The sequence below is a fragment of the Medicago sativa genome, chromosome 4 (assembly GCF_051527215.1).
Source record: "Medicago sativa cultivar Bolivia chromosome 4, Bolivia_mono, whole genome shotgun sequence".
Classification (NCBI taxonomy): domain Eukaryota; kingdom Viridiplantae; phylum Streptophyta; class Magnoliopsida; order Fabales; family Fabaceae; genus Medicago; species Medicago sativa.
In genome coordinates this window covers 68,156,284-68,181,934 of record NC_140752.1, presented here as the reverse complement: position 1 = coordinate 68,181,934, position 25,651 = coordinate 68,156,284, and the positions used below count along the sequence as shown (strand labels likewise).

General features: G+C 32.2%; 1 pseudogene; it reads right to left on the bottom strand.

Moving 5' to 3' along the window:
- Positions 1-18,297: 18,297 nt before the first annotated feature.
- Positions 18,298-19,463, bottom strand: LOC146931093 (uncharacterized; annotated as a pseudogene).
- Between the last annotated feature and the right edge of the window lie 6,188 nt (positions 19,464-25,651).

The window sequence follows — 25,651 nt, the reverse complement described above, 5'->3', positions numbered from 1 at the left end:
TGCATAATTTGATTCCATCTTGTATTACAACAATTGTTATGAAAGAAATAATATAAGTTTATCTTGGTAACAAAAATAAAAATAAAATTACTTTCAATGAAAAGAAATATTGAAAGAAAACATGAAAATATTTTCATAAACTATACACGATACTAAAAAAGGTATGTCTATGAATTTATAAACTCAAAATTGGAAGAAGAAATAAAATGGGTGTAAAAAATCCCTACCGTCCATAGTGCAAACAAATGAGTTTCATCATCGTTGTATAATTGTGGAGCCACCTAATATCAAATTAGTAAATTGTGGAGCCACCTAATATCAAATTAGCAAATCAAACACAAATAAATTTTCGGTGTGAAAACTATATTTTTTTTATTAAACAAAGTAATCAACAAAATAAAACTCAGGTGTCATCCAAAGACGATTAAATTAATGCTATGTGAAATTCTATTTCGAACCCACATCATGGTTGTGCTCATTGGCGGAGCCATGTATAAGTGAGGGGATGCAGCATGCTACTTGAACCTAATGATATTTTAACATTGCACCACCTGACCCAAAGATTTTGCACTAATAAGTAATAACCCAAGTTTCCCTCACCCTATTAATGACACAAGTCTCACTTTTATGTTAGCACAACAGTTTTTGGCTCAAGGAGAGATAATTGACTTGCTTTTCGATATACTCTATTTGGTTTTTTCTATTACATTTGTTTTCTTTGATTTTGTTATTCCTGGTAATATTTTCTTATTAGTAATTGTAATAATTGAATTCCTTTTAAAGTAATATATATTACTTCATTAATATTTTATATTCTTTCATAGCTTAATACTCCCACCATCCTAAATTTTAACAAGAAAAAGTTCACTTTCTTTGTCCCAAATTATAAATAAAAAAGACAAATTTTTATCCTATTTAATTATGTTGGTTTCAAAAGTCATCTTTTCCAAACAAAAAAAAAAACTCACTTATTCTGATCATGAACTCAAATGCAAGGTGTACTCAATTTACTCTCCCTCCCATTTTCTCCGTAACCAATAACCTATGCAAATTATGTTTACTTCTTTCCGTGAAACTTATTTCAAGAACACAAAAAGTTATACACCAAATTATTATGCTTTAGAATTATAAATTTATAATCTACACAAATTCTAACTTTCATTTGATAGATTTTGAAATTTTTAATTTGTACAAAAATATGGAAAATATAAATAAAATTAAGCATTTATGCAAAAAAAATTAGATATTTGATTGGAAAAAATGACGAAATTTATAAATTTAGTAGTATAAATAAATGATAATTAAAAGAGAAAATAATTGCACAAAATTTTGGTATCTCTAATGAAGTTGAAAGCTCGAACCCCCCTACCCCAGGGTCCTGGCTCCGCCACTGGTTGTGCTTGCTTGATACTTCTCAACTTTTATCTCATAAACTTTTGTTGCTCCTCCAATTCCATAATAAGCTATATATGTAGGCTCTCTCTCTCTCTCTCTCTCTCTATATATATATATATATATATATATATATATATATATATATATATATATATATATATATATATATTTGTATTAGTATAACTACTCTATGGTTCAAAATTTACAAACTAGCATTTAAATTTGATAGGTATATGAGAAAACTTACGTGATAAACAAGAGCATTTTTAGATAGAGCCTGATTAAAAATTGATTTGCCTCGGATGAGGTCATCTTTGGTTGTCCTCCTAATCGAAATAGTTCATGTTGGACATTGGTCCTTCTTAAGATCAAATATAGCCCTAATTGATGAATTCTTCAAACTAGTTTTTCTAATTTTATTTTGAAAGCTGATTTTTCTCTATAGTTAATAAAGCAAAAATAAATAAACATTAGAATAAAAAAAGTATTCATATTTTTTTCACTAAAATTTAATTGATTGCATACCTAAAACTTATGATTTATAAGTAAAGGATGGTCAAAGGTCGGTTGCTTATTAATATCAATGTAGCAAGATTAAGTTCAACAAATAAAAGAAAAGTATTAAGTCATGTAGCAGGATTAAGTTCAACAAAAAGAATCATACAGTGAGATATAAGAGAGTATGTAATCAGGGCTGATTTGAGATTGAATTATTAGTGGGGCTATTTATTTTTTATTTTTTTAAGAAAGTAAGACTAAAAATTTTAAGTTGCAAAATCTTAATATATATTTTAGCATATTAAATAAGGATTTTAGCATATTAAACAAAGACACGTCATCAAAATCAAACACATCATCACTAAAACACATGGGGGCCTTCAAACCAGAAAGGAGGAAAAAGATGGGGTGCAAAATTGCTCAATTAAAAACATGGGGTGCAAAATCACACAATTGACAAAAGATAGGAGGAAAAAGTACAATTAAGCCTAGAAAATATAGGTTGGGCTAGTGTGGCACAAATTCGTCCCTGTATATGTAGAGATTTACTTTTCCCACCCTATTGCCTTCTCGCGCGCCCTGCAAAAATTCCAAAAATACCCCTGGTCCGGATTTTGTTTTTCGAACCAGATTGTTAGTGATTTCCGAAAAATAAAATCCGGACCAGATGTTGTGCGCTTTTTTGTGTCTTTCTTTGATGTCAAGAGTCTCTGTTGACCGTTATATGAACCCCACACAAGCTGAAATGCTATTGCAGAGTTCATATGAACGGTCAACAATGACCATGACACCACCGACACCCCTAAAAAACTAAAAACGTTTGAAGAAAATTGAAGAAAAGAGGTGAAGAGATTTCCGGAAAATTAAATCCGAACAAAATCGATATGAATACTTTGTGTCTTTCTTTGATGTCAAGGGTCTCTGTTGACCGTTATATGAACCCCACACAAGCTGAAATGCTATTGCAGGGTTCATAAGAACGGTCAACAATGACCATGATACCACCGACACCCCTAAAAAACTAAAAACGTTTGAAGAAAATTGAAGAAAAGAGGTGAAGTGAAGAATGGAGGTATTTGTTGAAGATGGAAGCCTATTTATAGCCTTAAACAAGTCCTAGGTCATTAATACAGTCAATGAAACATGTTAGCGGTTGTAACCGTCCAAACCCAAATTCATGGCTCTCTTTCAAAAGAATCCAATGTTGAAGCGTTCCGGATTTTACATTCCGGAATGTCCTTAGCCTTACATGAAGTGCCAACTTTCCCCTCGTTCACCATTATCGCATTAATCCGGAAAGGATATTACGGAAACCAAAGGTGCATTCCGGATTGTATATTCCGGATTGTATCAGTGTCATGGCCAGTGGTCTGCACCACACGTTTTTGTCGGTGGTCAAGTTAAAAAAACGTGTTTTACCACGTTTTTTGACTGCATTTATGGCTTCCCAACCATTTTTCACCCACCCCTCCCTATAAATACCCTTCCAAACCCCACCATTTCTCACACCATCCCTCTCCTCCTCTTCTTCCTTCTACAACCATGGTTTTCCATCGCTGGCCTTTCATAGATAAAGGTCTCGTCGAAATATTTCAGGGTTTGTATGAACGGTCAATGAGGATGGAACCGCGCTGCAACGAAGGGCGGTTCATCTGAGGGTCATGTGGGTCAGTGTGGTTCTTAGCTTCGCCTGTCTGGGCGTAAGTCTGAGCACCCCCCACCTCCCTCAGGGGCATTTGTTTCTTCTTCCCGCCCTCCTCTTCCCTCCTCCTCCGGTTTTCCTCCAATAGCCAAACTACTGCTATGTCCTATCACATAGCAGTGGTTAGGCTCTTAGGAGATTAGAATTAGGCTCTTAGGAGATTAGAAATAGATTTAGGATGTTATGTAATAAGCTTAAAAAGCTTGAAAATTATTGTAATGTATTGTTCATATATTAATAAAATGAGTTGTTTTTATGTTTGTGTCTTTTTATTTCTGTTTTTTATTTTATTCGCATTTTATTTTACGAATTGTAGAGCTTAAAATTGCAAAAGTTCTGCTAAAATACTATTCCGGATTTTAAAATCCGGAAACATCTGAAAAATACTAACAATCCATTCCGGAATACGAAATCCAAACAAGAGGTAAAATTGGAAAAGAAAAAAAATAGGGCGCGCGAGGAAAGGCATAGGGTGGAAAAAGTAATGCTCGTATATGTAATACATGAATACTCTTGACAGGAGCCTTATTAACAAGTTCTAGCTCTCTCGCTCCATGTCCAACTTCTCTTTCACTATGATTTGGGTACTATCGATTTGACGGGCAGTAATTTTAGCCACCAAAAACATGAAAAAGAATAGTATATTGATCATTTTTCCCTTGATAATCTTGTAAAACAAAGTGACTCAATGATGGATTATAGTTTAATGTTTTCATTGTGTTTATGAGTAATGATCCCAAAATTTGTAGGATGGAAGAAAATATCACACTAATCCTGCATCACAGTGTACATTTAGAGCAAGATGACATCCAGAGGTATCAATAGTTCGTGGTGAATTCTATGTGTGGGACAAAAGTTTTTTGAGGTAAAAAAGTTGTTGCGAATTTCCTTCCTAATTTTTTTTTTAAATGATCTCATATATTATTTTATATATAAACGTTCTTGAGTCTTTTAGACAACTTTTTAGAGGGAAAAAAGTTGTTACTTTCCTTACTAATTTTTTGCTGTTTTTTTTTCCAAACGATCTCATATCTTATATATAAAAGTTCTTAAGTCTCTTAACATAATAAATATTATAATTTTTTTCATGAGATATCCACAATAATCCTATGCGCTCGCGCGTGCGTGTGTCTAAGGTTTTAATTCCATGTCTTTCAGAAGCAATAACTCATAAGCATAATATTATAATTGTTTTCATGACATATCCACAATAATTTTGTGTGTACGCGTACATGTATGCGCACGTGCGTGTGTGTCTAGTGTGATTCAAAGATATAATGAATAAGTGTTTTTATTTTTATATATGATACCACAATTTTGCAAACATTAGTCATTTAATAATTAGCTTCTCATGTGTCCCACAAATCTAAGTACTAGTTAAAAGAAAACAAAATGAATTAAAATGATTTTTTTTTAAAAATTTTCAAACAATAAAATAGAAGTAAAAAGAAAAATATAGAAAAGAACAAATTTATATAAAAAAAAAAAAAAAAAAAACATGGTAGAAAGATGGCTTGTATGATCTACTTATGGGTAGGTTGTTTGATTCCCATGAAATATGTTTCATATAATTGCTCAATAAATACACCGAATAAACGCTTCTTTTCAATGTGTAGAATATTTATTAACTTTTTATTTTCTATTTCTAATTCTAGTTTGATTTTGAGTCAAATACTTTGTCATTTTAGCGCTTGCTTTCTAATCTTAAACATTCGTATTTCTATCTTTGTTTGGCTTATTACTTATTAAATAGCTAGGAATTTATTGATTAGCATGTCAAATCCCACACCCACCATAAAACAGAGCAAAACAGAGAGAAAAAAAATGAAATTCAACTTGCTTCTTCTACTCCTCATTCTCTTCTTCTATTATGATACTTAATCTCTAGAAAGGGAGTTTAGTATCATCTGTAATTTTCTTTTGGATAAGTACCAACTGTGTAATTATATCTTATATAATATAATTGGTCCTTCTTAAGACCAATTATAGCCCTAATTGATGAATTCTTCAAACTAGTTTTTCTAATTTTATTTTGAAAGCCGGTTTTTTTTTTCTATAGTTAATAAAGCAAAAATAAATAAACATTAGAATAAAAAAAAAGTATTCATATTTTTTTCGTTAAATTTGATTGATTGCATACCTAAAACTTATGATTCATAAGTAAAGGGTGATCAAAGGTCGGTTGCTTATTAATATCAATGTAATCAACAATGTATCCAAATTTGTCTATAGAAACCATAATCAAATAAAAAGAAAAGTATTAAGCCATGTAGTAAAATTAAGTTCAACAAAAAGAATTATACCGCGAGATATAAGAGAGTATGTAATACATGAATACTCTTGACAGTAGCCTTATTAATAAGTTCTAGCTCTCTCTTTTATGTCCAACTTCTCTTTCACTATGATTTGGGTACTATCGAGTTGATGGGCAGTAATGTTAGCCACCAAAAACATGAAAAAGAATAGTATATTGATCATTTTCCCCTCAATAATCTTGTAAAACAAAACTCAATGATGGATTATAGTTTAATGTTTTCATTGTGTTTATGAGTAATGTTCCCAAAATTCGTAGGATGGAAGAAAATATCACACTAATCATGCATTACAATGTACATTTAGAGCGAGATGACAACCGGAGGCTTGAATATGTTCGTGGTGAATTCTATGTGTGGGACAAATGTTTTTGGAGGCAAAAAAAATGATGCGAATTTCCTTCTTAATTTTTTGTTTTTTTTTTTTAAAATAATCACATATATTATCTTATATAAAAAGTGCTTGAGTCTTTTAGACAACTTTTTAGAGCCCAAAAAGTTGTTGTTAATTTCCTTACTAATTTTTTGTTGTTTTTATTTAAATGACCTCATATCTTATATATAAAAGTTCTTAAGCCTCTTAGCATAATAAATACTGTAATTTTTTTCATGAGATATCCACAATAATCTTGTGCGCGCGAGTGTGCGTGTCTAAAATGTTGATTCTATGTCTTTCAGAAGCAATAACTCATAAGCATAATAAATATTATAATTGTTTTCATGACATATCCACAATAATTTTGTGTGTGTGTGCGCGCGCGTGTGCGTGCATGTCTGGTGTGATTCAAAGATATATTGAACTAGTGTTTTTATTTTTATATATGATACCACAATTTTGCAAACATTAGTCATTTAATAATTAGCTTCTTGTGTGTCGCACAAGTCTAAGTACTAGTTAAAAGAAAACAACATGTATTAAAATGATTTGTTTATTTGGCTAGGTTTCTCCACCTTCCTACCATATTTTGTTTCCTCTATCCAAGCAAGCATCCCTTCCTTGGAACGTGCTTATGTGTAAATTGTTGTTTCTGTTGATGGCACTTGAAACATGGAACATGAGTAAAACGTGAAGTTGTCAAGTTCTACTTAGCTTTGACTAGTTCTAACATTCCATCAATCTTCATGAAACTCTGGGAACTCAAGAAAGACTAGGTTGTCTCACATTCGACTGTTTTTATTCGACTAATCTTCATTCGGCTCAGGAGGATTCAATTCAACTGACATTAAATTCAGTTGTTTGTTGTTCTTAACTAGCAACTTAATTATTTTTAAGTGTAAACAAGTGTTCCTCTGCGTTGCATTATCCCTTAGCTTGAGTTGGGAGATGATGTGACGTAAACAGTAATTATTGTGCGACTCTAAGAGAACATCTTCAGTTGTGGTTTCACCTACACTAATTCCAATTATAGTTTAGGTGTCTCTTCCACGCCACTACGACACTAAGGGTCTGTTTGGTAGAGGTGAAATAGAGACGAGAGGGAAGGGGACGAGAGAGTTAGGAGAGAAACATGCACTTTCTGCAGTTTGGTACAGCTGAGAAATTGGAGAGAGATTAATTTCGCGTGGGACCCACTCAAATTTGGGTCTCCCCAGTTATGCGAAGAAAGTGGGAGAGAAAGCATGACTTTTTTACAATTCCAACTTTGCCCTTATCTTCAACCATTGTAGTGTTCTATTCCAAAACATTGCTCTACCAAAACAACACAGATCTGAGATTGAGAAGAAATATTCAGTGGTGCCATTTTTTGAGGAAAAGAAAAAGATCTTCAAAAATTGTTATGCTTTATTTTGAGTGAAATTTATAATTTAAAAACAATTGTCTATTGGTAGCTAAATGAAGGAAATGTCAGGTGGATTGAGATGCACCGAGGAGACAAATGCATTGGCTGGGTCGGTTGATGATGATGGTAGCTTATGAGTTTTTTTCCCCTTCTTTTTTTTACTTGTATATTTGAGTTGATCTTAAAAAATTAAACTATTAAATTAGTCCAATTAATTAATAATTGAAATAATTGAATTACTTCATTTAATAATTAATTAATCTAATAATGAGTTAAAGGAATATAATTGTTTTTTTAAGGATAAAGTAATATAATTATTTAAAATACTCAAAATTATATAAAGTACTAATTGAATTACTTAAATCATTTTTATGTGAGATTTTTAATCCAAGGGTATTTTTGTACTTTTCAATATAATCAACATTTCTCTCTTCTCTATTTCTCATCTCTTTCTTTTCTATCAAACAATCCATCAAATCTACTCTATTTCTTACCTTTTTCTCTCTTCTCAAACTCTCTCTTATCTATTTCTCTCTTCACAACTTCTTCTATAAACCAAACACACCATAAGAGTGGATTTCATTTGATTCTGAACAAAGATATGTGGACTGACATCAAGCCATCATACGAGCCCTTCAACTAAAGGATTATGGGACAACTTTTCCGAATTGGGCCAAGCCAATTCTAATATAGGAACAGATCACTCTAAGGTCACTGGCACATTACAAACAATGCTATAGACGCGTCCTAGAGAGGAACATCTGTAACACCCCGTTTTCCCAACGTAAAAAAAATTTCATAATTAAAAATCAGAGTATTTCACTTTAAACGGAATGCTACACTTCTTACAAATTCATAAACTGAATGAATAACAATTTATTCTTCAAAATAATTTAACATAAGTAATTCAAAACTTCGCAGCGGAAATTAGTTCAACAATAAAAATAATCTTTGGCACGCAGACCTCAACATAAAAATCTCATAAGTCTTATTCAACATTTATTCATAAAAATCCATAAGTAATACGTAAGGAATAGAAATAGAAGACATAATCCCATCTCGTTACGTATCAGAGCACCTACGACACACTTGTATGGAGTCCACTCACGACCGCAACTAATCCTGGTTACCTGCAAGTTACCCATACGAAGAGCAACATTTCCAAGCAGAGGGGTGAGATTTCTCAAACAATAATATTAAGCATATAAATCATATAAAGTACATTCAACAACTTAAACATCTTAATAATTCATTAATCATATCTAACAACTTAAACTTCCTTAACTAGTGTCATTATCTTCTTATATTGGTTGTAAAACTATCTTAATACTAATCATAAACATCTTCATATATTATCAATTACTAATCTTAACATCATTATATAACATCAAATAATAGTCTCCAACAATTATCACATAGCATCAATATTAATCACAAACGTCACCACATTTCATCAAACATTATTTATAAGCATCAACACCTAATATCAAATATAATCATAAGAATCATCATGTAATTTCACATAAGTATTATTATCAAAACATAGCATTACCGAAAACAACTTCATAATCAAATTCGTAATCAACTTCATATATCAACATAATTATAACTCACGTAACATCTTATCATAAATCATTCGTCTTCATTCATCATAGCACTTCATTAATAACTTATCAACTTAACATCTTAACAACTTGACAACTTGACATCTCAACATCTTAACAACTTCGACTCGACTATGCAACTTCTACTTCTCAAATCATCTTAAATCATCTTAGACATCTTCATTATGCATGTGGTACCACCAGGGCATTAAGCCCTCTTCTCTAAGGTCATAAAGGACCTGTCGGGCATTAAGCCCCCATCTCTACGGTCATAAAGGACCTGTCGGGCATTCAGCCCCCATCTCTAACTATGCAACGACACAACTCTAATGCAACGACATAACTTTCGTACAACTTAGACAACTTCATGAACCTCTATGACATCCTAACATCTTGACATCTTGACAACATAACATCTTAACAACTTGATGACTTCATAACGACTCGACGACTTAACAACTCTTATCATCTTAACGTTTTAACATCTTAGCATCTTGACAACCTATGGATCACATAAATAATTCATGTCATATCATAATATAACAATATCAAATGAAAATAAACAACATCTTAAAACATCAGATTCATCAATCATAAACGACTTCATATAACATCGTATTTAAACATCAACAATAATTCACTATGTATCTTTGTAAAAACATAATAAATTATTCACAACATATTTTCATGTCAAACCAAAGCTACTGGAAAGATATCACAAATATCAACAACTTTCATGTTTACAACAAAGATCAATTCAAAACAGAAACATATGAACAAAATGCAAAAACATGAAACAGAGAATGCTGTCACCGTACAATTTTGCAAAGACCTCCCTGTAGTATTTTCATCATAACTCAAAGACCAAACATCATTTTCACGTCAAAATAAAGCCACTAGAAAGCTAACAAAATTATCTAAAACTTTCATGTTTACTCCTAAGACCAATTCTGTACCGATCAATACCAGTTTTCATTTTAAATTCGGAAAAGTTGTGCTGAAAGTCCATAAAAATTCACTGTGACCTATGTGCAGTAATTTGACCATAACTCAAGTTCTATAAATCGTTTTGACGTGAGACCAACGGCATTAGAAAGCTAACATCCATATGTACAACTTTCGTGTTTACACCTAAGACCAATTTCGCACCGATCAATACCATTTTTAATATCAAAACTCGGGCAGAATGCAGATTTTCTTCAAGTTTCACATAATCTCATGGAGCTAACCTCAAAACTACTTCCAATAATCATCTTATGGATTATCTAAGGTCTGTACACAATTTCTACATCAATTCAACAAGTTTTCATCATCTAATCATCAAATCTCTCTCAAAACCCTAATTCTCAAATTCTCACAAACTCTCCCCAACTTGTTCGATGTAATCTAATGATTTAACAACTTAATATTAATGCAAGATAGTCTCACCCTCACCTTAGATTAATTCCTGAATCAGCAGCAGCGTTCTTCTTTCCTAAGATATTCTCCTATTCTCTTGACTTTTCTCTTCTCTTCTCTTCTTTCTTGTTCTCCTCTTTTCCAAAAAGCGGTTTAGGGTAAACTCTTTCCAACCTAAGCTTCTCTATTTATAATACTAAAATATTCTTCCCAAATCTATTTAGGCCCAACAACTTATTCTTCTTTCTATTCTAACCCCCAAATCCACTCACACTAATAATCCTCATATTCTAATAAATAATATTTCTCTACTAAATATATAATAATACACCAAATAACAAATATATATCTATAACAATTAACAAATATATTATGCTAGTAAATACCAACATATTGTTGTAGAAATTATGAATAAAATTATCTCTATAAATAATAATATCATATAAATAAAAGCATCAATAAAATATTAAAGAGAATAAATAAGAGAGATTTAAGAAAACTTATCTTTGCTTAATATTGTTGTATAATTTGGCTGCTCACATAGTTCTATCAACATCTTCCACCAATACTTCATAGGACACTTACACAAGAGTAAACCGACAGATAACCTGAGGCGTGACGAAGTCACTGTCCTTAAGGATTTATCCGCCAATTAACCTAAGACGTCTCTAAGTCAATTAACCTCATATTTCATCAAGTCTGTAAAAATAAACTTGGATTACACAATAAATTAATATAAGTCGTTCTCTATTAAACGACAACATGTTCATCAATAAGATAAATCTACTTATAGATTTATTCTCATTGGATTCATATCTATTTGAATTATTTTAATACAAAGGTTTATCCATTATGTAAACAATATCTAATATATTATCAAACTAATTTTCATAACATATTTCATAAGGTCTACTTAGATAAATACTAAGCGACAACATCTTCACAAGGGGAAAATTAAATTCACGTGTGAATTTATCAAACAGGTCTACTTGAACAATTTTGAAGTGACAAACACCCCCACATTGAGAAAAATAAGTGGATTTCTATTCAGGTCTACTTGAATGATTTTCAAGTGACAATGGTTCCACAATAAAAAAATAAATCCCATAAATATATATTTTCTCATAACAAAAATTTCATTAAACATCATTGTACTATTTTAATACAATGGATAACCCATGATATATCACTTGAATAACAACAATATATAAGCAATGCACAATATGAATCAAATAAGTTGTTAACCACCGAATTCAGGCCAAAGTTTAAATAAAAAAAAATTTCAAATAATAATTTAACGGTGGCCATTTCCCTGTAAATCATGTTCATCAAACTTCTAATATCACTCACAAAATTTTCAGTTTTAACTAATGATCCAAATGACCACGACATATCACACTACCGATTATTTCTCATTCAAGAGTATATGCAGTTCCAAAAGAGTATTAGTAGCAAAAGACTTGACCCCATAGTTTGGTCTAAAGCAAATCTAGAAAACTATCCACAGAATACATTTCATAGATTTCTCAATCATATATATATCATATCAACGCACTTATAAAATTTCTGAAGTCACAAAACTAGTACATGCATCTGTCAAATTGAATTTAGGTCTCATGCCAAAGCTAAAAAGGATCGACAAAAACAAAGTTTGATCTTCACTTTATGATATTCACTTATTCATTAAAAATTGCAGAAGATAATTAATAATAATTTGTGATCCTATTTCCACTATGCAACACATAATATAAGCACACACATCTTTAACAAAATAACTCATAATTGTGGATAAACTTTATAATATAAATAAATTGGTGATGTAAATTTGTGTACCAACCTTTTGATCAATTCAAAAATCATGGTCATAAAGTATCACAAAAGCGCACTTCTAAAATATAAGGAGTAGTACAGAAAGAATAACTTCACAAGAAAATTCACAATTTTCACATGGAGACATACCGAAACTCAAATTGACATGTTACAACCATCATGAAAAATATCATTTCAGCTTAACTACCATATATCAAGAGTACAATCTTGAGCACATAATCATCAACTCAAAATCAAGGAAGGCGAGGAGACTTACCTGATCCCTTTGTAGCGAAATTAAATGAATACATCAATACCTTGAAGTTTTGTGATTTATCTCTCTTCTAAACGTTCCATTTTTGATAAAATTAAATTGGCTTGATTCCGGCAGAATACCTTCCCTCTTCAACCGAATAGACTAATAAAACCAATCATTTCATACCATGATTGAGCAATGTAGATTTCAATTGACAATTATCAAGGTTGTAAATAAAAATTATGTTAAAAGAGTAGTGGTGGTTCAAAATAATTAACACATGCATGTGCCAATACTCTCTCATTCACAGCAGTATAAACAAGCTTATATAAATTTAACATCATCGTATATATTAACATGGCACAAGAGAAATGCTCAACAAACCATTACGGAGAAAACCATATTTATCAACCATGGGTTCAATATTAAAGATCAACAATAATAACAAACATGTATATACAGTTACTCAAGCACCGATCAAATAGAAGCAACAAATTAATTCTTACTTTCAATTCTCAAAATTCAATTTCATTAACAAAAAATTCAATTAACAAATTCAAGAAAAAATTAATAATTCTATGTCAAAGATAAATCCTTAAGATTGTTGTAGAAATTATGAATAAAATTATCTCTATAAATAATAATATCATATAAATAAAAGCATCAATAAAATATTAAAGAGAATAAATAAGAGAGATTTAAGAAAACTTATCTTTGCTTAATATTGTTGTATAATTTGGCTGCTCACATAGTTCTATCAACATCCTCCACCAATACTTCATAGGACACTTACACAAGAGTAAACCGACAGATAACCTGAGGCGTGACGAAGTCACTGTCCTTAAGAATTTATCCGCCTCATAAGCGAATATCCTCCCAGGATACAACCAGTTCTTCTCTGATATGAATCATATCAGAGGCGACACAACAACTCGAATCTGTTAAACACTGGTATGATGCTATCCAAGATTAATTGAAAAGGTTTCTTTTGTACCAGAGGTTTTATTTTCAGACTTTTCTAAAAAATACGTATTCCATGGAAGAAGTGTATATAGGCTATTTTCTAAAATGACCGTTCAGCTGTAATTAAAAAAATGATTGTGAAAATAATGACAATTAAAAGGTGGTTTGATTGTTTCCCTATATTCCTCACTTCAGGCACAAAAATCGGTTTATTATAACAAAGCTTACGTTACTACAAAAATGGATTTTCATTACCAAGCCAAAACTAACTGTAAAAAAGGAATTAGCACACTTTAATGCTGTAATGCATTGTTACTCTTTAGTCTCTTATTTATTAAATAATTGAATTAAATATTTTTTACTAAAATCTACTATTTCAATTAAAAAAATGAGGGACAAAATAATATTTGAAAACTTTTGAAATATACTCAAAATTTACAACACATATAACATAACAAAATATCACTCAACAAAATATATTAACTAAATTATAAAAAGACATCTAATCTCAACAAATCATATATCCCTCATATACATATAAATATATAAATATATTCTAAAACTAATTAAAATAATTAAATAAAAAGGAGGGCGTTACAACACCCAACCTTGTCCTGAGAGAAAATCAATGCAATGTGATGAAGATGGCATCATGATCTGTCTACAATTGTCATCCAAGACAGTTGTCGATCCAGGAGTTTCCCTTAATCTTCCTCCTATATATGCCATATGGCTCAGGTCCAGCTATACAGTTTGTAGACCCTTAAGCCTCACACTCGTCGACATTGACTGCCTTGTGCGTTAGAGTGTTTGCAAGTACACATCATCTTTATGGAACAACCGCCATATTTAAGTACTTAATTGTTTCTCAGGTCTAGACATGGCAATGGGTACGGGTGGGGACGGGTATTACCTTCCCCATCCCCATACCCTATTCTAAAAAACTTACCCGTTACCCTACCCATACCCAACGGGGATGAGAAATTGAATCCCATCCCCGTCCCCGACGGGTTCGGGGATCCCATCCCCATCCCCGTACCCATAGTGAATATTTTTTTAATAAAAAAAGTATCAAACCATCACTCCATCAGTAGCAGAAACAAAGAAGAAAAAACCCAAATAACAGAAAAAAAACCACATCATTCCTTAAGATCACATTCATCAATACCAAATAACAGAACCAAAATATCAAAGTACCAAAACAACATAGCCAAATTCAAACGACATCATTGTTCATCAAAATTTAAAATTGCTAAAATAAATAGCCACATAAAAGTTGTCTTCAGTCTTTCTCCAGATGCTACCTAAATCTTCAGCTTCACTCTTCAAAATGGGAAGTAACACCACTAGTCAATATTTCACCTATATAATAAAAAATACAAGTTAAACTATAAACATTAAAGTTAGTAAATTGGAAGGTAGTATTAAATAAATGGAATAAAGATCTTACATTCATCATCAGGTTCTATTTCATTGAGTAAAGTTGCAAACTCATTACATAATTGAGAATTCACATCACCTGTAAATAATGCAAATGCAGTACAGATGTAAGTTATCTAGCACACATCATTATTTGTCATTCCTTAAGATATGTAAATTGAAAGAATAGTTTAAAAACATACCATTATTCTCCTTGCTCCATAGCCAACTTCTAGCACACATCAAAGCCTCCAAGGTTGTCCAATGAAGTCGACTACGATGAGGACTTAAGATATTTCCACTTGTACTGAATGCTGATTCAGAAGCTACTGAAGTAATAGGAATTGCTAATAAATCTTTTGCAATTTCTTGCAATGTTGGATATTTGATGCCATTCAACTTCCACCACATCAGAATATCAAAATTGGCACTTCTAGGTAAAACTTCTTCTCCCAGATAATGATCCAACTCCGTTTTATATAATGATGTTCTAGCTCTTTTTCTCCTCTTGACATATGCATCATAATCTTCTAAACCATCATTAGCCACAGAATTAGCTTCCGACGATTCACCACAAGTGTCTTGATTGAACTTCAATTGATAATCAACAATCAAGTCATAACACAATTGTTGAATCCTCTTAACTTGCTCAACAGAGTCATGTCCATACAATTTTTCAAAATAGTACTCAAGCAACTCCATTTTGTATCTTGGATCCAAAACAGTAGCAACTCCCATCATATCCTGGGTGACACTCCAATATTTATCAAATTTCTGCACCATCTTCTTAGCCATTTCTTTAATCAAATTATTGGAGGAGTTCATCCAATCAGATATTGCCAATTTGATCTTACAAATCTCGGGAAAAAACATATTGGCAGTAGGATACTTAGTGCCAGATATGAGTTCAGTGATACTATTAAATTTTTCCAATCTTTCACAAACATCTTTTGCAAACTTCCATTGTTGACTAGTTGGAGCACAAGTGTATTGAGTGTCTTTCAACCTCAATCTAGAAAATACATCCTCGTACAAAATAGCTATGTGGAGCATCTTATACGTGGAGTTCCATCTAGTTGGACAGTCTAAACATAAATTTTTAGTGCAAGTAATTCGCAAGTGTCTAGCTGTCTCCTCAAATCTTTCCTTCCTTTTAGGAGTTGCAGTCCAGTAAGCTACACTATCTCGAATCCGCTCAATCCCCTCCTTCACTACTTCTAAACCATCCTTTACTATCAAATTTAATATATGTGCGCAACAGCGCATATGAAGTAAAGATCCATCCCTCAACAAAGTACTTGGCTCAAGCTTCTCCTTAATTTTGTCAATCATAGCATCATTTGTACTACAATTATCTAAGGTGATAGTTGACAGTTTTGTATCAATGTTCCATTCAAGTAAACATTTAAATATAGCAGCACAAAGTCTATCACTTGAATGAGGAGCAGGAACATAAATGAACCTAACAAGTAATAACATTCATATTTAATAATTATATCATATAAACAGTCTAGAATTATGATAAATTGATAATATATATAAATATAATACCTCAAGATGCGACTCTGTAAATTCCAAGATCCATCAATATAATGTGCAGTAACAGCCATATACCCCTTTTTTTGATTACCTGAGGTCCACATGTCTGATGTAATGGCCACCCTTGATTGAAGACTATCAAACAACTTTGAAGTTACTGACCGCTCAAACTCATACACTTTTAATATATCCTTTTTGATGGTATTTCTACTAGGAACTTGAAACAATGGTTGCAGGGAAGAGAGAAATCGCCTAAAATAAACATGATCAACGATGGAAAGTGGATATTCATGCATAATTATTGCAGAGGCAAGTTCTTTCCTTGAATTTTCAGGATTATAAGTTGCAATTCCTAATTCTTTCTTTCCTTGGCCCTTTGGCACAAGAAGTGTTTGCCCTTTAGTTGTCTTGTTCTCATGAAGCTTTTTGTGAATGCATGAATCCATATGATGAAGCAAGTGTTTTGTTCCATTAGTTGATTTTCCACCAAGAAGTTTCTTGCAATAATGGCATTGAGCCTTATCTTCTCCATTAACTTTAAGCTTCGTGAAATGATCCCATACCTTACTCCGACGCCTGCTGTTACCTGTTTCTGCCAATGCCTCTGTATTATCATCTGTGATATCAATAGGTGCTTCTAGTATTTCATTTGGTGGTGGTTGAGATGATGAGGGAGTGAGACCAGTAGTAGTTTGGTGTGCACTTTCTTGTGAAATGATGAGTTCCTGAGAATTACCAACATTATCCATGTCCATTTCCTGTTGAGTTCAAATTCAGATGTGTCATTAATACTCTAATACAACATAGCCACCAAAGATCTAAAATGATATCGATCAATACATAACGATCATTAATAACCACGAACAAGGATGGAAGGTTTGTAAAGATCATATGCAACAAATATAAGTTCAAATCTAAAATGATTATCGATCAATACATAACGATCTAGAATTTCAGTTCTACTAGAATTCTACTTTCTTTGTTTGCTAACAGAGTGATATTGAACAAATATAACAGATGGTATTTTATGAGAAAGGGAAACAAACCGAGTCTGTGGCTGTGTTGGACATGTTGGTATGATAGAGCCCTTTTTGAATTACCTGAAAACAATTCATATACAAAACAAAACTGTTATAGGGTGAATGAAATGAATCCAGAAATGAATGAAAGTGAGCAACGTTGTGAATGAAATGAAGCCAGAAATGAACCCAGAAAATGCAGCACTGAGCGTTGAATGGGATGAGAAGTGAGCAGCACTGCGTGTTGAGAGAGAATGCAGAACAGAAGCAATTTCGGCCGCTCTGGACACTGGAGGAATGAAATAGATCTAGGGTTTTGCTCTTGCGTTTCTATTTATATAAAAAAAGGGGTAAAAAAGTAATTTTATACATTCGGGTATGGTATGGGTATGGGTTCGGGGTGGGTACCTATATACCCGTTACCCGTCCCATACCCGTATTTTGGAATCGGGGAAAACCCATACCCATACCCAAACCCAGTCAAAGCGGGGAAAACCCGTCAACTTTGGGTGGGTATGGGCGGGTACCCACGGGGACGGGTATTGTTGCCATGCCTACTCAGGTCCTTGATCTAGGTCAGGTTTCTATTCAATCATAAGATTATTTAAAACTTGAAATCATGAATCACTGATAAACTTGAATAAGACACATGTGATTACATTGATATAATTTTATTATAAACCAAATAGGAGTAGTTAATCTTCTTCTACCCTTCAAATCATCTGTTCTTGGAAATAAAAGCCTCTACAGTACGACGAAACTCCTCGTTGCTCATCTTATCCTCGGGAGACAAAATCGTCACAATCATTTCCTCCTCAACAACATGAGCAGGTTCAATGTTTTTCCTTCCATTGTTCTCACTCTCACACCTTTGCAACAAACGATGCTGTTTCTTTAAATTTTCACTCTCACACCTTCTATAACTCTTCTTCACCCCTCTTTTCATTTTCTGTTCCTCTACGCTATCACCTTTTTCAACTTTACTATCATCTTTTCTTATTTTCTCTTTTTCTTCGTGCTTTATACTTTTTCGTACCAACTTCTCATAAATATCATCATATTCTTGTTCATTTGGAACGTTTCTTCCAGAACCTTGAGCGAACAACACAAGGATTATAATGTTTCCGATAAGAAAAACAAAATAATGGCTATCAAAGACTGAAAAGTCTTTTAAATACTCGCTTGTGTTTCTTACTGCAACCGGTAGTTTCATAGAAAGCATTGAAATCAACACCAAAACGCCACAAACTTCAACGAGTCGTAACAAGATTGTTACCCTTTGAAGCTTCAAATGTTTTAGGGTAGCATTGCCTTTCTCAGTTTGGAGATTAAAACCGAACGACTCCATTCCTCAAAGTCAATGTGTGTATGATATATACGAGTCTTTTTTTTTGTTGTGCTTTGAGTTCAAGTCTATTGCTCTACAAAGGTATTGTATGTTTTGGTTTGATGTACTGAAACACAAATTGTGATTCTTACTTGAAGGGAAATTGAAGGTTATCTAGAGGAGCAAGAGAAACTTTGCATTTGAAAGTAGAGAATAGAGAAGGTGTTGATGCAGTGAACACTTGTGTAATTTGGAGCATGGAAAGAAAGAGAGTGAATTTTGAAATTGGACGTGAGCATAGAAAAAGAATGGTGGTAATACTGTAATGTATGAATTTATTTATTATTTATCTTAGTTGGTAAGAAGTAATGGTATTCCTCTTGATCTTTATTTATAGTCTAAAAATCTGATATTTTTTCAAGGGTTAAATAAATAAAATCAAAGTGGAATATTTTCCATTATCAGATGACTCAGTAAATTGTCACCATTGAGAAAAGAGAACCTTATTGTCGTTAATGGAGATAGATGCTTTTGTCTCAAATCCATATTCTAGAGAACAAACCAACTCATATGTGTAACATCAATGTCTTAAGTATAGGCACTTGAAACAAGTGTGTTTGAAAAGACTCTGCAGAATCAGAACTTGTGATCTATTTATTAAGTTTAAAAATCCAAAACTCAACCAAGCATATACAAAGGAATTGTTTAGAGAAAAAAAAAAATTACTTCTTGGTATTTTGGGTACCTTTCTTTATACTTTGAATTAATCCTCATCTAATATACGCTTTGAAATTGAAAGTTTAACTACTGAAGCTTGATTTGGAGCCAGGCTTCAAGATTTGATTTGTTATCTACCAATTAGTATACATACTCTTTTGAGACTCTACTCCATTTTCAAAGATTCTTAAAAGTAACTATCTTAATTCTTAAATACTTGGTGCAACCATACTATATTCAACGGATGTCATTCAAATGAAATGAGTCAATTAATATCTTGTCATTCTAATTCACTTTTTAAGGCGAATCCCTAGGATGTCGGAGGTTCGAACTTCAGTTTCTGCATATTATAATGTTTTGTCCTTATCAACTAAGCTATGTTCACGGAGACTCATTCTAATTCTAATTAGGCCAAATAAATACACTGAAACTGAGCTATCATTTACGTTATTTGTTTGTAACAGATTATTCTTTTAAACTCTTTCCGTAACAGATTAGTCAAAGTCATAAAACTTTTGCATTTTACTATTTTCATTAAACTCTGATAAATAGGTTACATGGTCGTTTGGATTTGGTTGTGAGTCGGCAAGTCAAAATAAACAAATTATATTTTTATTAAAAATAAAATAAAAAGTTAACAATGATATGAATATTAATTTTGTTCATCTATATGTTGTCACATCATTAAAATTGATCTCAAAATAGAGTAGAGAGTAGAGACCAAAACTTAGGAAACATTGAAATAATAGGATCAAAGAGTTGATTTTTAAAATGAAGAATAAAAAAGGAAAAAAAAATGGTGGTGATGGTGCACCAGTGGATCTAGTAGACTTGTAAAATTTAATGGATTTATTTTTTAACAAAAAGATCAAATAATTAAAATTAAAAAAAAAACTTAATGTCTTTCGTGAACCCCTATATTGTTAGTCCACCATCGACATTTCACATTTCTGATTAAAAATTAATAAAATGGAGTAAATTGACTAACAAAGTATGAGACCCAAATAAAACCAAAGAATTAGTTAAGGGACATGGATCCTCTCCAAAAAGGGTGGCTTACTGGGTTCTATAAAAATCATAAAAAATCAATTGAAATGTCAAGATTTTTTTTGAAGGAAAAATGTCAAGATTTTAACTGGGCATTCTCGTATGTAAAACTCATGAGAGAGAATCTCAGTACTTGATTAATTTAGCCTTATTTTATCATGAAAAGTGGATAAAAAGAGATGCAAGAATATATGAATATTTTTGAGCTTTTTTGTGTGAACGATGTCGACAATACCAGTGATGCACCTAATCGGATATATTCTCAATAATTTCCACAGTTTAAAAAAGAAAAAAAAAATCCACAGTTTAATTAAACAATTAGACAAGTTCAACGGTTTAGAATTGAGAGACATTCTATTCATGTACCAATTAAGGTTATTTATTCACAGAACCGTATTGTGAATTTCTTAGTGTTGTTGTTATAACAACATACACTTCATTGTTTCAGTCGAAAGATGTATTTCTATAGCTTGATTTATCCTTATTGTATTTAGGGACAATTGAGCCTCAATAAGTAACTTCTTCGGTAGACATAGCATAACGAAACGTCTTAAAATTGTTGTTTTTGGATTTCCAAACTGTTGTATTTGGATTTCCAAATTCTATTATCTACCGAAGTTGTTACTAGGTTGAGTCACGACCAGGTCGCTCTCTTTAAGACGTTTCGTGGCACTACCCAAAATTGTGCAAGGTAGACTATCAACCACGCCGCCTCCAGGATAAAACAAGTCCAGCTACAACTGTGCGGTTAACTACTGCACTGTAGAAAACCGTTCGAGAATTACACCTTCAAATATGGTACTAAGACCACTCTTTAATACTGAAACCACTTTAATATGGTATTATTACCATTCTATTATGGTGCTAAGACCACTCAAATATGGTGTTTCCACCATTCTAACCTTTAAGTTCTCCAAACTATCAATATGGTACTATGACCACTCAAATATGGTGTTACCACCATTACTCCTCAAATAGAAAAATATTGTTATAATATTTATATACCGTTAAGATCATTCTTGATTCCGACGGGACATTATTATTCCAAATAGGGACTATGATCTTAAAAGTACTCTTTATTCCGAAAGGACATATACTCTTTATTCCGAAAGGACATATATTACCGAAGGGACTATGAACTTAAGACCATTCTTAATTCCGAAGGGACATTAAACCGAAAAGGGACTATGGTCTTAAGAACACTCTTAATTCCGAAGGGACAGAAAGGAGTAGAAAAAGGAGAATGACTTGTTAAACAAGTCGAAGGAGGGAGAAGAGAGGAAAGACTCGTCAACACAAGTCAAAAAGGGGAGAAGAGAGAAAGAGTTCCCGACAACTCAATGAAACTCTTTTGTGTGTAGAATGTACTGTGTGAGCTCTCTATTTATAGAAAAAATTCACAACTAATAAGTGAGAAACTTTGGGAACAAGTAATACATTACTTTGTCATTAAGTAATTCACATATTAGATCTAGTACAAAAATATCTTAATTGAGTACTAAAATATATTAAATTTAGTACAAAAATATATTATATTATGTACCAAAATATTTTAGCAAAACTTGGGGACTAAGAAAGCACTTTCTAATAATGATTAAATTAATTATTTAATTTATCATTTCCAAATAATAAAATATATATCAATATATATTTTTTCTCTAGTGCTTATGTACCCCCATTAATTAGAGGTACACCCCCACTATATAAACACTACTAATGTGTGTGTTCCATCCGATGTGGGACTTCCACTTTTTTCAAATCACACAACATTAATTCTACCCAACATGGAAATTTGTGTTTAGTCTTTTTACTCAATTTCCACACATGTTCCAACAATCCCCCACTTGAATTTAAAAAATGGTTTCAGAAGTAACGTCAAAAACGTCTCCATAAGATTTGCTAGTAAACAAAGGTGTCGCTTACAACTTGAACCTTTGCATAGCGAGTAAAATTCTGATTAACAAGAGTTGCTTACAGCATTGAACTCTATCTCAGACATAGAACCCACACACAAACCTTTTCATAAGGTGTATTCTAAAAGCCAGTGCGTTTATGGCCTTGCACGTGTATCCCGGTTTTAACGAACGCTCTAGGTATTCTGCCCCGAATCCCATAGGAACCGGCCCTTAGTTCCACATTCGTATAGGTGAGTCTATCAAGAGTACTCCTGTAGCTATGTACTCCACTCCAAATAGAGTATAGATCTCATTAAGAGTTTCTATTATCTCATCCTTCTATCACGGCAGGAATCATGCTTTCTTACTTTTATCATAGCATGTTCTATCACTTGTGACTTGTTATTACCCATTGAACCTATTTCTTGGGATCTCCAGTCATGTAGGTCGGGTTACCATCACTTGTGACCTTTCGGCATAAGTCCCATCCTATTGGATGTGTTTAGGACTTTCTTTTTAGTAATTCCTTTCGTCAAAGGATTAACTAATTCTTTATCAGTACGTACATGATCTAGTTTAACCGTTCCTTTTGAGAGTAGCTAGCTCTCTATTTCTCTATGTGTTCGTGCCTTAATAATCGCCTTTTACCATTGTGGTAACGATTCTCAATTTTGTAATAGCTGCAGACTATCACAATAAATTAACACTTCTGGAAACGGTTTTATCCACTAAGGGATTTCAACTAGCAAGTATCTTATCAACTTGCTTCTTCACTAGTTTTCTCTAGTGTTCTCATCTCAGATTCATTCCATAATGGACTGAGTCAATATCAATTGTTTTAACAAACAACTCCTCTAGTGATGCTCAATATGCAAACACTAGTCGCTAAATATTCATCTGAAAGATGTTCTATTTTATATCTTGTACCATTTAAGTACAATAGGTTACTCCTAGTGAAGTAATCTTAGAGTCATAATCTTCTTAAGACACCTCATGACTCTTTCTATAGCATGGCAATGCTTCTCATTCGTCTACTAGTAAACTTGCACAAGAGTTTTTACGACATCGACAATGTCGGGTCTAATACATTCAGTGGCATACCTAAGTATTGCCAATGATGCTCACATTTGTTTTTCTAACTCCATCTCAAGTGTTCTTACACTTGATCATAATATATGATTGCAAGTTTACGGTGAAATAATTACATTTCCTTAAGATCTTCTCAACTTTGTGAGATTTATCAAAAAAAGTTCTTTTTCTGATCTAGTAATCTTGAAACCAAGAATTACTTCAACTTTGTCTAGGTCTTTATTATCAATGTTGTTGATAAACAATGATTTCACATAATTCATAACATGAATCTTTAAATCAAATATGAGCAAGTCGTCTTTATAGAGACTTATGATCGTGCAAATATTATTTGTCACTTTCATTCACTTTATACTCATTCGATATCATTAGAATGTCAAAAAAATTTATGTCATTCCTTTTTAGACCTCACAAAGAATTATCTAATTTACAGACCTTGTTTTCTTGTCCATGAATCACAAAACCTTCAAGTTGTTCAATATAGATTTCTTCTTCTAGTTCACCATAAAAAGAGACAACTTTCACATCCATTTGGAGTACTATCGAGTTATGAACGGCGGCTAAAGGGACTAGTACTCTTATGGATATGATTTTCGTGACTGGTGAATGAATGTCGAAGAAGTCTATATTTTTCTCTTTGTCTAAAACCTTTGACTACAAGGAGAGCCTTGTATTCATCAACCGTACCATCAGGTTTTAGTTCCTTTTTCCAAAATCCAAATACAACCGATTGATTTTGCAACTATGAGACAAGTCAACCAAGTGTCATGTTTTGTTAGACTCTAGAAGATTCATTTCATCGTTTATTGCTTTTTGCCATAATTCAGCATCCAATGAGGATATAACTTCTTTAAGGCTTAATGAATCTTCTTCCAATGTATAAACCAAGTTCATACTCTTTAGCATTTTTAGCTTTCTTACCTCCTTGAGGTTCTATAACATCTCGTATGATGTTTTCATAACTATTTCTAATTACATGAATGTGATTAGATATAGTGCCCCCACTAGTTCTTAATTTTTAGAAGGGAATTTAGTTTACCCCCATTAGTGCCCCCACTATTCTTTAATTTACAGGGGTACTTACTTCATAGAAATCAGCATCTTTTAATTCTATGATCTTAATTCTATGATCACTTTAACATTTAGGTCCTAAAACCTATATGCTTCGTTATTTATAACATACCTAATGAATACACATTCATAGGCTCTACTAGTGAGTTTAACTCTCTTGGGGTCCTGAAGCCAAATATAGTCCGAACAATCCCAAGTTCAAAAATAAGACAAGTTGGATTGTCTTTTCTTCAAAAATTTCTTAATTAGAATTTTTGTTCTTAGACTTGGGTACTCTATAAATTTCAATTTTCGTTATAAAAATTGAACATTCAAGCATATCAATTTTATTTTCCAAAATTCACTGTCATCAATAAATATGATAAAAACATCATTTTATCATTTCTAATTTATGTGTCATCAAATTCACACATATCATAATTTATTATGTTTAGAGATTCATATTCTCTAAATTCTGATTTATATAAACTTTTGGTTCATATATCTTGACTGCAATAAATAAAATTGTCTAATCATATAACGTTGGAATTAAGTTCAAGTTACTCAAGTTTAAAATTAAATGCTTGTTCACATGTCAAATATTAAAATCACACAACTAATAAAATAGAAGCAGAATTTAATTTTGATCATGTCATCAAAGTGCAGTCTTTTCTCATAAGAATGCATAGAGTACAAGTCACTAGACCTGTTCTTATAGGATTAACATCCTAAAATAATTGAGTGCTCAAATTTATATCCGTCTGCCAAAATTGATGCTCTAGCACATGGTTTTAATCGATAACATAAATATAATATATGTTGTAGCTTTCA